This window comes from Opisthorchis viverrini (assembly GCF_000715545.1).
Source record: "Opisthorchis viverrini unplaced genomic scaffold opera_v5_190, whole genome shotgun sequence".
In the NCBI taxonomy this organism is placed as follows: Eukaryota; Metazoa; Platyhelminthes; class Trematoda; order Opisthorchiida; family Opisthorchiidae; genus Opisthorchis; species Opisthorchis viverrini.
Genome location: NW_008751846.1, coordinates 682,353 through 698,975, shown reverse-complemented (window position 1 = coordinate 698,975; position 16,623 = coordinate 682,353).

Below are 16,623 nucleotides of genomic sequence, written 5' to 3'. Positions count from 1 at the left end.
TGGTTCTGAGACAACGATTGTCGAACACCTGAAGATTTTCTTATATCTCCAGCGTGATAAGCTGTTTAGGAATTATCTTAATCTGAATGTTTACTCGCGATTCGTGCTGCGCTGCGGTCTTTTTTCTTGCTTTTTGGCTGGTCCGCCAACACTCGCTTAACTTTTTGTCCAACCATTCATTGTTCTGAATGATACACTGCTTTCTGATTTGATTTCCTGTTGTTTAATTGATTTTTGCCCACCTCCCACATTCGGCAGTCCCCGCTATTTATTCTCATTGTCCGTTTACAATTTGCGCTCACCTAGCTGATATGCACCACTTCTGTTATGAGAGATCTCGCTCTTTGACCTTACTGGGTTTTGGGCTTGCCGGCACTCGTACTCCTTGTTTTATGCTTCTGGGTTCCTTTTATCCTCAGAAGTCGGTAGACATGTGCTTATTCTTGCTCGCCGTCTAGATGTGAATGGTCACCGTAAGACAAGGGGCGGTCAGAATGACCGTTCAAACACTCATGATTTGTTCGGCCTCTGGTCATTCAAGCACCAGTGTATCAAATGTGCTGTGTGTTTTTACAAGGGAAGAAAATAGTGTTTGCCCATGAAAAATTCATTCGCATCTAGTTTACAGACAAACACTCTTTTTCACATCTTGTGTCCTGCTTGATGAATCCTACCAAGGCTTATTATCGGTATATTTCACAAAGCCCGTCTGACTTGACCTTCTTCCTGCTCTGTATAGTAATCCTACATATGGTGTCACATGAATATTTTCGTTTTGACAAAATTTGAGCAGATGCGACATGACTTCATTCGAAACCACCTGGACGGTCGTGCAGCTCACACATGGGCGCTCAACCGTCCTGAGTCCCTGCTACTCTCGCAGAGACAAGGTGGGAACATTCGTTCCTACTACGTAAGCTTAATATAACCGTATTTATGAAGTTAGCAGATTTTCATTTTTTCCCCGACTTCTTTGACTATTTAGGAGCGTTCGTTTTGATGAGTGTCTTCAGTGGTTTTGGGGGCAACCTATTATAACTACTGATGATGAAAAAGTAGCTCGTTGCCGAAGGAAAATTTAACCGCTGCGGCTGCACTTCAGTTCACCGCGCTCGATCAGGACCGGAAGGTATCGGTTGTAATGAGCTCCTCAGAAAAATTCGACAAAATGGCTACATATTTTTGTGCTCATAACTACAGTTGGCTGACGGCTAAAACTTGATCGCTGCTACCTATCAGGCAATTTAAATAAGAAGCCTAGGGTTCCGACTGAAAACGACCGCCCCTATGAACTTACCAAATCTACCTTGATAAGCTATCTCTACAGTAAGCGGGCATTCCAGTTTTAGAGCTACTTTTGTGTGAAGCATGACTTACGGAAATGATAGGAGCGCTGCAGATGGCACGTTTATCTGCTGACTACAACCGAATGCAGTCCACTCACTGGGAGCACCAATTTTCATATGTTCTTTTCATATCTTAAATGGTAGTGTCTTATGAAGGAAGCTACTCAGTTGTAGACTATCATAAACGAGAGTTTTGGTTGAGTCTCTCGTGAAAACCAAATTGATTTGCAATTGAGTGTGTTTCTCGGCGAAGTTTCTCCTTCACGCAGACGGATACCAGCAAAGGCATTTACGGTGGAGTCTACTCAGAGTCTACTCCTCTGCTAGAAAGTGGACTCTGAGGAAAACGCTCCGCGTACCACTCGTGCTAAACTAATTTATTTGGATAGGCTGCTTTATTGACGAGGTTCATCAACTTCACATAATTATGATGCATTTTCGCAACCAAACTAATGCGCACAAATTTCTGGAGGCGGTTTGATTTGACGTTATCCGTGTGAATTCCGGCTACTTACGAGTAGACAGATTGCCCAGCCAGATTTTTTCGGAACGCCAAATGCAGGAGACCAGTATAGTTGACCGTTTACTCAGATATTTTATCAGTATTGAGATGTCTTGAAACTCAAAATGAGGACTCCTCCATCTAAAAACTGAAACCCTATTTGGAAAAGCAGAGAAGCACGGAACAGTTGCCCAATCCTTTTTTGGAGTAATCGACCACGTACATCTGACCAGTGGTCCACAAAATGCACTTTCTGAGGAAATCCCGATTCGAAGCCTTGGAATTTAAGAGGTATCAAAACTATTGTTAGAATAGAAAACGGCTGTTATTGACCCACCTCTGGTGAGTCATCAATCTAGGGTCTGACAAGCACTAAACCACGTGCTCTAAACGCTTCATCTTGTTCAGGTTGTGCACACTGCTGGTCAGTCAGCCATAGTCGAAAAGTTGACTGTTTAAACTTCGATACCGAGGACTTCTTCTTCAAAATAGCCTATAGATTTTTAATGGACTCATGGATGATTGTTTCCAGAAGGGGGTGAAACGCTGTGAATAGATTCTCCGCTTTCGAAGTAGAACCACCGTACTCATGAGACAAATGCTTAATTTAAAGTTTTCGATTATCCTAGCTACCTATAAATTATCAGTAGTCCATCCGAAAAAAAAGAAACATCCTACAATTTACGAGCTTCCTCTCCGAGACCGTCATCTCGAGGACCTAGCGAAAACCAAACAGGCGGGTTGAGTTTATGGTCGATCAATGACAGGCTTCCTGTCCGAGTTCAAGTTAACCTCACTGTCGATAAGTCACTTGTGGCCGCATGACACTAAGCGTGGGTCCGAGTCCCCTCTTTAATTTTGTGGGATGTACACCAGTAGTGACCCAACAAGAATGAAACAACGGTGCAGTGCTTCTCATTCTTTCACCACAGACTGGCAACACTCATGGGATGGAAGCCTAAATGCAGTTTGGTAAATGCACTCAATACCATTGAAGACAAAACTTCAAGGCCACTGGCTGTTGCACAGTTGCGACGTTGTGACATCCGACCTAAGAATGGGATTACTGTTCGAGACTGTAACAGCCTGACGCCTAAACGAACGTCGTCATAACAACTGCAGCAACGACAGTAAATTCGACCAAGTAGCAAGGGTTTGTCTTTTGTCAAACTGATGAACGAGGAGCTCTAGGGACCCGGGAAGAGCAGCAGCCATTTTTCAGTGAAAAGATAATACTTTGTAAGAATCATTTCAAAAGTTCAGCGGCTTCTTTGATCTGAAGAACGGACGGGTGTGTTAACAATGGCAGGATCTGAACGTGCCTTGGCGATTGTGTGACAAAAGGTGATAGTATGCAAAGAAAGGGACCTTATTGAGTGCTCTTCACAGCCAAACACGTTCTCAGAGCCCTATCGAATGTATAGTTCCTCGTAACATGACTAACGCCTACACTCGCCACTATGCTTTCACGCCGTCATCATTGAAAAATCTCGCAAGAGCATCAAGCGCCCATGAGTTTTCTTTATTTGCTGCGTTCTTAGTTGGGGCACCGCGGTGGAAGTAAGGTGGACTATGTCGCAGTCATGCTCACACTTTCAAAAAATGCTCACGAGTCAAGTACAAAGAGCGGAGGAAAGGCAGAGTGGTTGGGACGCGGTATAATGAATGAGACGGTTTGGTGAAAGTTGTGGAAAATTGCAAGCGTTTAAATTTGACCGCAACAGGACAACTCATGTAGGAGTGAATGCAGGAGAACACTGTGGTAGCATACGCCCTCTGTACATTGTTTTTCCCGTGTAAGGTTGCCAAAGTATGCTGAACAGTAGAGAAGCAAGATGAAGCCCTTTCACCTTTGTTGGACTATTCAGCAGGCTGTTCTACAAATGATGAATGTTCGAACCGGTGGCTACAATGAACGGCAAATGACCGATCAGCAGTGTGAACTACTCACCATTTGAAGTGCCATTGTAATATACCTTCTTAACCACTCAGGCTAACAAAATATGACCAGATGTTGAACAGCTTCTCCATGAATGACTCTTCTAAAATCGCTCACGAGTTTCTGACTTTCCGGTTTTGAGCTCGATCTTCAGTTGTCTCTCAGCAAAACCCATCCAGCAGTTCCGAGTAGCCACTCTAAGTAGCATTCGACTGTGGATATGAATGAGCAATTGCTCGAATCATCGAAAAACAGCTTACTGTACGCGTTGCAGTGAACTGGTTGAGGACAGAACAACAACGAACCAGATTGTTTTTCTCTATGACCGGGTTTATCTAACCACGGCAGGTTTAGGCTTTTTCAGGAAGGACAACATGTCTTTGCGTGTTTTTTTTTGTTTAACTACCCCGGTGATGTTCGGCTGTGACATCCTTTCAGTATGAATTCACTCAATCTTACGTGCCTGATAGTTGAACAGGTTTGCCTTGATCATACGTGTTCATCCAGTCGTCCACGTCATTGTGAATTGCGCGGGCAAATGTCGAAGTACGACATTTGGTTATCGTAGCTGTCGGTTAGTCATCATGTGGCGGTACGCAAAGAGGACAGGAAAACGACACCAGTCTGAGGACGGTGATTAGGAACCGAAACAGGACAACTCATGTAGGAGTGGATGCAGGAGGACACTGTGGTAGCCTACACCCTCTGCACATTGTCCTTATGATTTTTTCCGTGTAAGGTTGCCAAAGTATGCTGGAAAGTAGAGAAACAAGATGCAGCCCTTGCACCTTTGTTGGACTATTCAGCAGGCTATTCGCCAGATGATGGATGTTCGGACCGATGGCCAAGTAGAGAGGAATTATACGATACGATCAGCAGTGTGAACTACTCACCATTTGAAGTGCCATTGTTATATACCTTCTTAACCACTCAGGCTAACAAAATATGACCAGATGTTGAACAGCTTCTCCATGAATGACTCTTCTAAAATCGCTCACGAGTTTCTGACTTTCCGGTTTTGAGTTCGATCTTCAGTTGTCTCTCAGCAAAACCAATCCAGCAGTTCCGAGTAGCCACTCTAAGTAGCATTCGACTGTGGATATGAATGAGCAATTGCTCGAATCATCGAAAAACAGCTTACTGTACGCGTTGCAGTGAACTGGTTGAGGACAGAACAACAACGAACCAGATTGTTTTTCTCTATGACCGGGTTTATCTAACCACGGCAGGTTTAGGCTTTTTCAGGAAGGACAACATGTCTTTGCGTGTTTTTTTTTGTTTAACTACCCCGGTGATGTTCGGCTGTGACATCCTTTCAGTATGAATTCACTCAATCTTACGTGCCTGATAGTTGAACAGGTTTGCCTTGATCATACGTGTTCATCCAGTCGTCCACGTCATTGTGAATTGCGCGGGCAAATGTCGAAGTACGACGTTTGGTTATCGTAGCTGTCGGTTAGTCATCATGTGGCGGTACGCAAAGAGGACAGGAAAACGACACCAGTCTGAGGACGGTGATTAGGATTTCCACACACACACACACAGTGTGTGTTGTAGAACTCGCTTGCAACTCGGTTATGACTACCACCCACGGCTACGTTGATGTGCGTGTTCGTCTGAGGGCTCATGTTTGTCTGCAAGACTACTCACTGGAGTTGAGTCACTCGAATCGTGACAGTGTTGAGTAGCCATCCATTGCCGCTCAGATGGTTGTCTCCATCTTGATTGTCGACGAAGCGACGCCCAAATCTAGGTCTTAGTATAGCACCCGTAGACAATAGTAGATTTTACTGCAGACAAGTGCCCAAACGGGTTTAATCCCTCCTTCAACGAAATAATTACTTGAAGATGACATGTCACTTTTGCTAAGATTAACCGAAAAACTAGAGTTGGATTCGGGCCACAGGCCTTCTAATTAGGCGCATATGCCTCAATCCCTTGGATGCAACCCGCGAAGAAACCACGGTACATTCCTGATTTTCGGCATCGAATACCATGTTTGATTAGTGTTTAGCTTCAAGCTTGAACACAATTGAATCTAAAATGACAAATGACAAGACCAATGCAGGCATCTTTCATACACAACCAGATCATCAACTTGGTTTTCATTCGAGAAGTCCGGTTAAGAACGATCAATTTAATCTGCCCACACGATTCAGATGCTCCCAACATGCGGCAAAGCGATTTCCTTACACATCGAAAATGACGAGGCTGAAAGTTCGTTAGAACCGACGACGGCGGCGTTTCGCTGTAGCGAAATGCTGCTTCCGCTGCAAGTCCGGTTTGCCTTTTCCACATGTTCATTTCTATATGCGGTGTTCGTTTGGCCCAATGCGTTAGCGCTATATCCCTGTCGAACCCATCCCTTGCACTGACTTCCCTACAACAGGGCCCTAGTGAGTCTACTTAGTTTCAGGTTAAACCATATTTTCGAGACTAAATCTGCTTCTACTTAAAATTATTTCATCCCCATCTCTATATTTGCCTGTTTTGACTCTGGCCATTTAGCCCAAGGTCACTCATGACCAGCAATGGTTCTCACTCTTAGTTCATGTCAGGCGGCATCATCTTTGAACTAGTCGAACCTCATACCCATTGTCCCAGTTTTTCTCGGTTCCTGCAATTGCGATGACTTTTCATGTAATAAGCATGCCTCGTTGGTTGTACCTTCCTCTTCGTTGTGTTGTTGCCTGCAGCGTTCACGTTGTAACAACCTGCCTCAATCAGCACCCCCTCTACAAGTTGGAAAACGAACCTATTATTATTTTTTTCATCAGATATTGTCCATTGTTTATGACATCGTCCTCTTTTTCGCGTACTTTCCAGTACCCGCAAAGCCCCCCAGTCATGCTTTATTCTGACTGGAAACGTAAAACTGTAAAACTTAGAAGGGAGAGTTCAGGTACACAAAGCGAGAGCGAAGAGACACCTTGTGATGGGCTTGAATAGACTGGTAGTCTATTGAAGGGGCTTTCTATCAACTCACACTTGAACTTCATACCTCCTCTTCCTAATGTGCCAACAGGTAATGATAACAAGAACAAACAGTTCGTTCCGAATCGTTTCTCCTCTCGAACTCAGGTATACCTGCTTTTTATTCCATAATTTGGTTTGAACTACTTCTGAATACTCAACGCTCTCTCTGTTCGTGTTTGAGCCCGGATTCAAGTTCATCACAAGATGCCGCATTCAACCTAGGCTATGCGTTACGACATGTGGAGGCATGACAACCAAAGTAAGACCAGACTACGCAATAGTGTAGCGGACAGTGGGGTCAAAGTTCAACAACCGGATGTTCGTTGTTGCCCATCTTATTGATCCGAGCATAGACGATAATGTAGGTCAACCTGAGCCTCAGTTACTTTGGTCATTTTTAGTGGAAAAGAATTCTGCCCAAATCAAGTGGGCCTATCGATAAATACCCTCAGAGTAGTCAGGCACAAGCCTTTAAACAGGTCACGTAACCCGCTGATTGATAGTCTATGTGAACTTTCAGCTATAGAGTTGTGTAGTTAGCGAATATGACTGATTATGGGGTAGACTACTTACTGATCAGAGAAAACGACTGCAGCAACAGCAGAAATCGCTTTGTTCTCAACCTAAAACTCTGGGAAACGAAATTACATCGCCCAGTTTTACCCGATCGAATTGGCTTAAATGAACATAGCTGCTGAACGCAGCAACGAATCCAGCTTCTGAGAGTTCATGAAGAGCTACCAACTTCCTGAAACTACTGAATAAAAATCGAATTCGAGCCTGGGTACCCAAATATAAAATGAGGTTTTTTGAGCACACCATGTGAGATGCCTAGATAAAAGACCCTCAGGAATAGCGCTTGGTTCCCCGTAATATTCGTCTACCTATGACACCAATACCAATTTAACGTCCTCAATAAAAACATGCTCTAGGAATGAAAATATATTCCATATTCCATTTGAACATTGCAACTCGATCCAGCTTGTCACAGTGGAACAGCAGACTACCCCAACATGAAGTGACTAGTTTCAAAGGACCCCGGCTTCTTCCCAGTCAAAAATGCCGAAATTCCTCCAAAGTATTAAACTCAAACCTAATCGTGCCAACAAAACCCGACCGACTCGACCGGTTCAGAAGTCGGGTGCTGCGATAAAACTGGTCGTTGGTGATTGAGTGTCACATAAATGCGAATAGCTGTTGATTTATCAGACATAATGGAAGTACTAGCAAATGTTCACAGGCTAATCCGGTTTATTAGGCCTACAGAGGATAAACCAACTTCGAAGAATGGGTTATTCGCAATAGCCAACTAGAAGTCAGGCTGGGCAGTTAGCTGTGAATGAGTCAGATTTGGCACAAGCAGAGGCAGATGGGTTCGGTGAATGGCAAGCTAAACGTGTATTCATGTCACGGAGCCGAAAGTATCAGTTGGTCGGGAGAAATTGACATCTTGAAATCACTCTGTGGAACACTTGTGGGTTCAATGACACGTCCTGCAAGACCCATCGTGGTCCAACGAGTGCTATTGGTCGCAAGGCAATGCTAGTAGTGTGCTGCAACACACTGCGTGAGCTTTCCCACCAACTTGCAATCAAATTACATCCAGGGCAGTGCACATCCCAGTGGGCGAGCTGATTCAAGTGGTTAGAGAGCGAATTTACTGACCAGAGGTTCCATAGTTCGAACCCGACCTCTGCCTCTCGACTTCCCCTGTCTGGGCTTGGGCAACCTGGCAGTATCCCAGCCCTTCCTTCGGGTGGCGTGGCAGCTAGGTACCGGAATGGTGTTGCATCTGAAAGACTGACGAAAGACCTGACATCCCAGTGGCATGTCTTCAAAACCCCGGACGAGTTCGGAAACGCTCTGCCTTAGTATCCTACTCACCATCGTATCAGGATTTCCGTCAATTGAGCCCATCCACCAAGACAGCGTTCTTTCACTTTAGATTACCTTATCTACCGATGGCACGCAAGCATACATGTCTAGCCACGAGGCCTGGGTCACACCCGAGCTTCCAAACGGCCAGCCTAGACGCCATGATCCTAGAGATAAGCTGAGGAGTCGTGCGAATGCCCTCAGATCAGCCGCATTTTCCACGTCTGATCTCACAAGCCCGTTATCGATGACTCACCACGCTTGCAGGTAGGCCAAGCGCCGTACCGGCCGTTCGATGCACTTTCTTTTTAAGGCCCAAAATTAGGATGGTTACTTAACGCCAGGCAGAGAAAGAGTTAGAACTCAGACCGAAACGCAATATTCTGGAGAACGGTTCAGGAGTATCAGGGTTAATCCTATTCATGAGCGCAGTTCCATTAAGAACCTCATCTTTCATTATGTATTCTCATAGCTTCAATTCAAGCCGGGGCTCACAAAAACCATAAATGCATGTTATGACGTTGCTAAGGTAGAACGCACAAGAACGGCCTCCTTTTGAAGGCTTGAGAACCACAGCTGACTCGACCATGTCACTTCCAGTTGGTGGACAGAACAATCTTGTTTTGGGTACCGCGCAAAATCACCACCATCGCACACACAAAGAGTGCAAACATAAACAGCGACAAACATGCTTGTGGCGGGATCGGAGACAAGTCGGAGTACCCTCCCTCTACCACATAGCAGACTATGATTAACCCACCATGATGAAGCCAATAGTGAAAGGATGTCGAATTTGATGGTAGCTGCTAGTGGTGTGAAAGTGATTGTGCTCCGCAGAACAACTTTTAATGAGTGCCTCCCGGTGAGGCATACTGTCCACTGAAACTGCATGTGCAGTCGAGCGAACGCAAGGTGTCCGACTAACCTTAGTCTCAAGTAGAAAATCACCCTACTAACAGGACAGGCACTTAACTACCCAGATCGCTCATTCACTTCAAGTAGGCAAGGCTGTAAACAAATCAACAGACTGCGTACGTTGTGCTGGTGAAATTTACCGTCGTTCGGTAGCGTACCATGTGAAGCTGGCACACTGTGTTGATGAAATGGGTTTGCACTCAACTGGAGTCGGTCTGGATGGGTTTCATTTGCCCCCCAGCATCCGACACTGTCCTGTCTCTACGACTGACTAAAACGAGGAATCAGTCTTCTTATCTGAAAATTGCCAAGACACACGTTTCCAGTCTAGAGTTGAGATCCTTACTCCCTTTTCACCCACGTTTACCGTTGTGAATAAAAAACCAACACACTGCAGACCCAACAATGTGACCTGGGCTGCTGTTGATTTATCGCCTGCGATTTCCGTCGCCTTCCCGGATGCCAATTTCTCAACTCTCACATACCTAGTCACTTCATTTCCCCACTAGTTTATACAACATTGTATGCGCTCAGGTCTTACTAGTTAGCAGCCACAGTCCAACATTTTACTACTTCGTAAGAAATCTTGTCACTCTGCTCAGCTCGGCTCGCCCGACTAGGCAACTCAATCTGTGTAGGTCTCTAAATTCATAGAAGATTCCTCGTGTGAAAAGGCGTGAAGATTTCATCGTAGATCCTTGCAGCTTTCCGCGACTACTCACATATTCGATTTCAAATACGCTGAAGCCATCTCTTGCCTAAACAGAGAACCTGAAGAAGCCCTTGTCGGAAGCAGTCATCGATTCAGTCGGACTCGATGAGACGACGGTGTTCTAACCTTTTTCAACCTTGAACTAGTGCTCATACCTAAAGAAGTAACAAGTAATCAGAGTAAAGTTATCAAACGTCTCCGAGCTTGGTTGATTAGTTGGTCGTTGATCTGTTCCTTGGCCTGGAAATTAGCTTGCAAAAGTCTAATCACTAGTCGAGAAGACATCATCACTGCGCAGTTCTCCTAAGTCGCGATATAAATTCGGCACTCAGAGCATCTGAATATCATTTCAGACAGACTCTTTGGGGGGAGAGGTTGTGTTATATTTTATATATCTAGTAAACTAGCATGATCTCCGACAGCTTTTACCATTGCATCTGTCTTATTCCATCAGTCTTATTCCGAGCTTCCTGCTTATGTTTCCCAAATGGAGCTCGGCAAGTGTCAGGATGGTCCTTTCCAAAACAGTGACCGTGAAACTTAGTGAATCCCTTTCTGGACCACATGCCTATCTTTTGAGCCTCAAAAAGTGTGAAGCCGGTCGTGGATTGTAGAAGTATTTTCATCAACCAAATGAGTAGTATGTTTCACCTCACATTTTAAACATCCGTTGCTTCAGGAATTATTGCAGTAACGACGAACGTAAAGGATCGCCCCTCCAGCAGACTGTGCTTGATGCGTTTGTACGAATGTCCACTGTACTTGTTTTACTGTTTTTTTATCATTTTCAGTCCCTCAAGTATTAGGCAATCTGTCACCATAGTCCCTCTAAACAAAGATACCACTGACAGTATTCACTCACGTTCACCAACTGGTATAGGATCGTCCAGGAAAAGCCAATCATCTTTTTTCGGTAGTTTTCCTGTTACTCATAGAGAACTGCCTTTTTGTTTGAAACCCACGTACTTAGTGGACTGTCACTGTCATCGACAGCAAATTATGGTAGGTGCATATTCTGAGAAGGCATCTCCAGTGGTTGCTGGGAACTCAACAGTGCAGCACACAGCTCAGCTTGATTCTTGTTACGAACGCCAGCTAGTCCATTTCATCAGGGAAAATTCGAATCCGCAACAGTTCGGCTAATATCTGTACACAACGCACGAGTGGCTGACCGAATCATGCTGCGTAAAGCACCATTCCGACAGCACACATCCGTTTACGGGCCCTGTAGGTGACCACTACTCAAAGAAGGTACCACGTAATTTCCCTCATTCTTTCCTGATTAGGTGATTCACATTTGGCCAGGTGATAGTCAGATAATCAGAGACTTTTTGCTGACAACGTGAAGAGTACGGAACAGGAAATAATGCTAATAGTATTTGTTCCTTCTCTGCCACCAATGCGTTGCAGTTTAGTTGGACGTGAAACGTCCGTTTGAGCCTGAGCGATGGAAGGATTGTAGACAGAGTAAGTGACCTACACCGACCTGCATAGATGAGTGCAAACACTGCGGTTATTCCGGATACGCCCCGGAAACACAGACAGTATAGCAAGTGGGACAGACTCCCATAATCACAAAGGCGAAACAAACTGCCTAGGTCTCCACTGTTATTTTAGGCTTTGACTCAGACATAAAAAGGTAGCGTGAGATTCATAAAACAGTCATGTGTTGTTTATATTTAGAGTACCAGGAATTCACACAAGTCGACCAATTTGATCTGCTCGACAGACCACATAGCATTATGAACAGCACTCACGTGTGCTAATGGTTTTTGGCCCCACCCACATGAGATAACTTCTTGATGGCTCTAACGGTACTCCAAATAGACATGGGGTATGCTCCGTTATTTCAGGTCGGTTTCCATTTATAGTGGTGAAGGTGGGCTGGACGATGTTGAAATAGCTTCATCAAGGTTCGCATGTGCCATTGATACTCCAAGAATTAGAACTATGAGCAATAAATAGTTGGAGTTCAACGCTACTCACAAGCTTGACGAAGGCCCTAGACGTCCCCCCACCGGTTTCCCCTTCTTGGAGTTTATTATAATACATTTGGTCCCCGATACGGGCGCCTTCAAATTGACTGTCAACTTGTCCTTCTGTCCGTATACACACTGGTTCGTACGTTGTGTCTGTGGCACCCTTTGAGATGGTTTCAGTTGCTGAGTCTTGGTCAGTGATATACTGAACTTCCCTTGCGACGGATCCTTTTCTGGGAGAATAACTTGTTGAACAAGAAGCTACATTTCCTTCGATTCCGAGAACATTGTTTGTAGTGGAAGCAGTTTCCACACCTCCAAATTTGTCTCTCCGATGGAGGGAATTCCTCTTCGGGGAATATCCTGATGGGTAGAATGGTTGTTTTTGGTTCCTCTGATCTAAAAACTTGTAACTCGTGCTCCAGAAAGAAAATATTAACTGGCGACTGTTGATAGAAACCTCATAGCTAGGGACATCAACTGGAAAAATGTGCTTAATCCGGTTCATTCGATTTTCTAGTACATTAAAATTTATTGCCACTAGTTTTGTTGTGCGTCAGTACACATCTTACTCTCCTTTTTGGTTCATTGATGAAATGATTCACAGGCCGAAAGGGAATATTGATTTAAGGTTTCATCCTGTAAGTGGAGCCAGTGTATAACAAGAAGCAGAGAACAACTGTTTCATCCTTTTTTGCAATAATCAGCACTGCTCATCTCACGAGACTCCAGGGAGTCTCGAACCCGCAGCCTCCCAGCTGCTCCTCCAGGGCGTCTCGAACCCGCAGCCTCCCAGCTGCTAGTTTAAACACTAGACCGTTCAGTCACTAGTGGCCGATAAGCGACGCGATAAGCTCAACACATTCTTCAGCCACGAAATCCACACCACGTGGTCACGTGTTGAATCGCTCCTCGAGTGACAACCATCTCTAACAAAAAGGGCCAGATGGCGAAAATAACCGGCTGCACTGTAGGTGTTCCGTATTGGTGTTTCCACTGTACTGGTCCCAAGGCCGAATTCGTTGCCAAGTATACTTCCAGCCCTAAATTCGTATATAAACGTTTAAAGACAGGTTGAGACGCATTAGGGAGAACGTAACCACCCTTGGTTATCATTGTATCGCCTCTGTAGGCATCGATTCTCACCGTCGTAGCAGACAGTCCACTAATGAAATAGGAACATTTGACAAAAGAGGAACTGTGGCATAGTGTCACCTATTCAGGCTCGACATGAACTGAGCTAAAACTGTATTGTCCGTCAGGCTGCCTAGTCGGTGTGTCGTGCAGTAAGTATTGACCTTGCTAGACTGTCAGTTTATTCACCCGACTGACGGTTCCTAAACCACCTCAGAGTGCTTCTAGGCCACTTCGATTCGGTTCGGTGCACCTCACCATATTGTACGTTTTTACAGTGATTCGTTTCCAGCTTATAGGATGACCACAGAGAAATGTAAAGTCCCATTCGACTGGTATTCTGAGGCGCGCATTCTCGTACAAAAATGATATACGCGGATCGAAACCAAAAAGGCGCATTCTGCACTGCCGATTTGATACCCTAACAAACACATGCCAGCTTTCATAATACTATACAGTCTTAAAATGGGTGAAACATCATCACACTCATCGTCCTCAGCTAAAAATGCCCATTCTACCTAGTTAGTCCTACCCTATTAGTGTCATCAAATTCCATTGACCGTTTGGGTTTTGAATGACAAGGTCGATGGCCCAGTCTGACTGGGAAGCAGCTCAGATATTGCGATCAATCGGTTCATTGTTAGTTTGCATTCATCCGCCCCGAAAGGAGACGGAAGGCCTAAAGCTCAACGTTCTATCATGATACTTAACCATGCCGGCCGCACTGACAGAACACTTAAGAAACATTCGAACGAAAATGATTCGTGAAGTATTCTGTTAAGTGGAATGTCTTGAGCTTGCCTTTGATCTTCCAAATGAGTAATTTAGCATGCTCCCAATAAGAGTGTTTCTCTGGCAAGAAAACCTTTGTAGAGATGTAATAAACTAATAACTGCAAATCAATTTAATACTAACTTACTACTTGTAAGTAGTACCTTCCACTGATTTGGATTAGTTATTCCAAGAGGGCACACACTAAAAGGGTTATACAGCGCATGGTTGAAATCTGACCCTATTTGAAAAAAAATTCCTCCAAACTCGCCAATGGACTTTTTGACTTCCACATTACCATGTCAGAGTGTCTCCCTGTTGGTGTCGACTATCTATTGTCGAAGACACTTGATTGTGTAATTCTTGTCGTCCCTAGCGCGTTTGTCTAATGCTCCTCATGATGACGCTGACTGAGCAGTGTGATGCATTCCCACCTAGAATTGGAAATCTGAGGATACGAACCCATCAAAATAGTAACACTGAATGGTTATTGAGACACCGAGCGTACATCGAGATGTTAGACTACTCATGAGTAGAACATGAGAAGATTGTAGAACCGGACAAGGGTACAGGGCATCATCCATAGCTGTTCCGTCTTACCAAGATTCTGGACTGTTTGGCTAGCCCTCTTCGCCCATACACAAATAAGGTCTTCTATGAATCTAGAGGTAAGTCGGCAGCCGCTCTGAAGCAAAAGTGGATAAATGTCAGTCAGAACGTTATGAACAAAATCGAAAGGATTGAGGGAAATTCTGGCAATCTGTCTCAACAAAAGGGTACCATAGATTTATCGCTCTGTGGTCTTTTTCTGCGGGCAGACGAGGGTAGTAGTCTGTAAAATTCTGTGAATATTTTATAGGATCTCCCTCTCTCTCTATCTCTCTTACTGGTCTACCTTGATTCAGTCTCATCTGCGGACAGATTAACACTGATAAAGAACATAGATGCTCTCGTGAGTGTGCTGTTTATCTTACCCGTGGACGCACAGTCTTCTCAGATGTTCTTAATGGAAAGTGAATAAAAGTGGCCGTTCTCATGTGAGCTCACCCATTGGTTCTTCATTTACGGATACTGAATTTTCGCCTGTTTCGTAGGAATTCGGGATGTCTTCAACCTTTCAGTCCTATTTCTGGCTCTCATCAAGAGCTGTACTCTCTTGATTCTGGATGCTCCAATGAACTACAACATAGAAGCGCACAAGTGTCCCTGCTACATGCTTCACGCAATTGAAGACTGTTGGTCATTGTTCTTGGCAAGTTCGTATTCATGGAATACACCTCCAATATATAAACGAGCCAGAAGATTTGCCCGAGGCCGGACAACTTAGCATAAACCTTGAAATGGGTAAAAACACCCGAATCTCTGCTGTCGCTGAAGAATACAGCAAGATTTTGAGTGAAAACCAAGCTAGTAGAATTTCAGTTAGGCGGACATTCATTGTTGTTTGTTCGTTCTCTTCGCCAACTATATGGACAAGCAGTTAGCTCTCGGTTCCAAGAAAAGTTCACTGTCGGGCCTTGAGTTAGCACTAGCAGGAAACGGTGAAAGTGCGCCTTGTTCACTAAAAGCTCTGTGTCTCGTATACTCTGACGAAAGGAGGGTAGTTCGTGCTCCCTTTTGTGCGACCATGGAATCTCCTTTTTTGATAAAGGTTTCAGTCTCTTTGGATGAAGTTAACTGTAGGAGTGACACCTTAGAGCTTAGGTCTCCGATGATCCAGTGAACTGCGATTAAAATCACAGTCAAGTGCCACAAGAACGCCGGTAATATAACAGAGAATCTGTGGGGAGATCCGCAACAGTGAGTGGTTCTCAATGGATGAGTGCTTTTCACACTGGGTTCATTTTACTTACAGGATGAGACGTGACACTGTTAGTTTTCAACATCATCAGGCATTCTCTAATCAACGGATCGCGTGCAATAAGGCTAAAAAACACCAGCGTGGAATACGTAGAGAAAACACGGTGACCCCAGTTCAGGTCAAACTTTTTAACTCTTCAGTCCTCACCCGCCCCCTTCTGTTCACCGCACAGATTAAATGACGTACACCATGGCAGAAGCCTAACTCATCTACTCCTTTCCATGCTTTCCATGAACAAAGCAATCGAGAGCTGTATTTTGTTTCACCGACTTATCCTTGGTGGAATTCTCCTGTCACGTGAGAGTTCCAACCAAATCACGCAAGTCTAGAGAGTGTCTTGAGTGGACTGAAAGCAACAGCACCACTTGCGCCCCACGCTTTGTGATGGCCCAGGGTCAAGAGCGGTCGTGTAAGAGCCAATCACCTCCTCCCCACACACACACAAGGCACAGCCCGACAAAAGAGTAGAAAAGAGGTCGGCGGTTTACTTATTCAATAATCCCGTCACGTGTGGCTGTGGATACGGCTGATACACCCACATTCGGGTCATCCAACAGTTTAGCTCAGTAAGATCAGTTAGCACGCCAAGGTCAGGTGTCTCCTGGTCTTGCCG